The following is a 1,315-nucleotide window of genomic DNA, read 5'->3' as shown; positions in this document are numbered from 1 at the left end:
GAGGCCGAGGAAGCGCGCCCTCGCGCCTCGAGGCGCGAGTGCCCGCGCTGACCGGCCGACGCTCCACTAGTCGACTCAGCGCCGTTTGATTTGTAAACCGATAGGGACAGAATAGTTCTTTTCATGGATCACTGTGTGTGTGTGTGTGTGTGTGTGTGTGTGTGTGTGTGTGTGTGTGTGTGTGTGTGTGTGTGTGTGTGTCAGGGAGAAAGTAAAACAAAAGCCAGAACACAATAAAAGTATCTAAACAGTCCTGCTTTCAATAAACCAAAAAAAGCATGAGCGTGTGCGCGTGTGTGCGTGTGTGTGTGTGTGTGTGTGTGTGTGTGTGTGTGTGTGTGTGTGAGACTGTGTGTGTGTGTGTGTGTGTGGCCATATATGTTTGTGCACAAGCCTGGCTTGTGGCTCCCTCTAGTGCTGGGTGGGTGGTAAAAACGAGCGCGCTTTCTTCAATCGTACTGGTTCTCCAATCATACTGTAACATATATATATATATAAACATTTTGTTTCAGAGCTCGGTAGCCTTTCCCCGAATGTGAAGGAGGTGGCCCGTAATCTGGGTGTGCTCTTTGACCCTGGCCTCACTTTTAATCCCCAAGTGACACGCACTGTTCAAACCTGCTACTTTCAAGAAACATAGCCAGAGTAAAAAGCTTCCTGACACCTGCAGACCTAGAAAAGGTGATTCATGCTTTTATTTCTTCTCGTTTAGATTATTGTAATTCCATATATTCAGGCCTCTCCAAAAAATCAATATCACGTCTCCAATTAGTCCAAAACTCAGCTGCTAGAATTTTAACCAACACCAAGAAACGCGACCATATCACCCCCATTTTAGCTGCTCTTCACTGGTTACCTGTTAATTTTAGAATTGATTTTAAGATTTTACTTATGACCTTTAAAGCCGTGAATGGACAGGCCCCCTTTTATATTTCTGCCATGCTGGAACCTTATAGGCCTATACGCAGCCTCAGATCCTCGGATAAAGCCCTCCTGGAGTCCCCCACACCCCAGCTCATCACAAAGGGTGGAAGAGCTTTTTCAGTCCGGGCCCCTAAGCTCTGGAACGCCCTACCTGTCACCCTAAGACGTGCAAAATCAGTATCATCTTTTAAAACTCTTCTGAAAACCTATCTTTTTACTAAGGCCTTTTCTTAAATGTTACTGTCATTTTTGTTTTATTTGAGTATATCTGTATGTATGTGTGCCACTTGCTTTATCGTCTGTAACAGCTTCTATCCAAAGTTTTATCATGATTGTTCTTTTTATTCTGCTCTGTAAAGCACTTTGTGACTTGTCTGGAAATGTGCTATAT

The sequence above is a fragment of the Gymnoscopelus braueri genome, assembly GCF_963280865.1.
Source record: "Gymnoscopelus braueri genome assembly, chromosome: 21".
In the NCBI taxonomy this organism is placed as follows: Eukaryota; Metazoa; Chordata; class Actinopteri; order Myctophiformes; family Myctophidae; genus Gymnoscopelus; species Gymnoscopelus braueri.
This window is presented reverse-complemented; position numbering follows the sequence as displayed.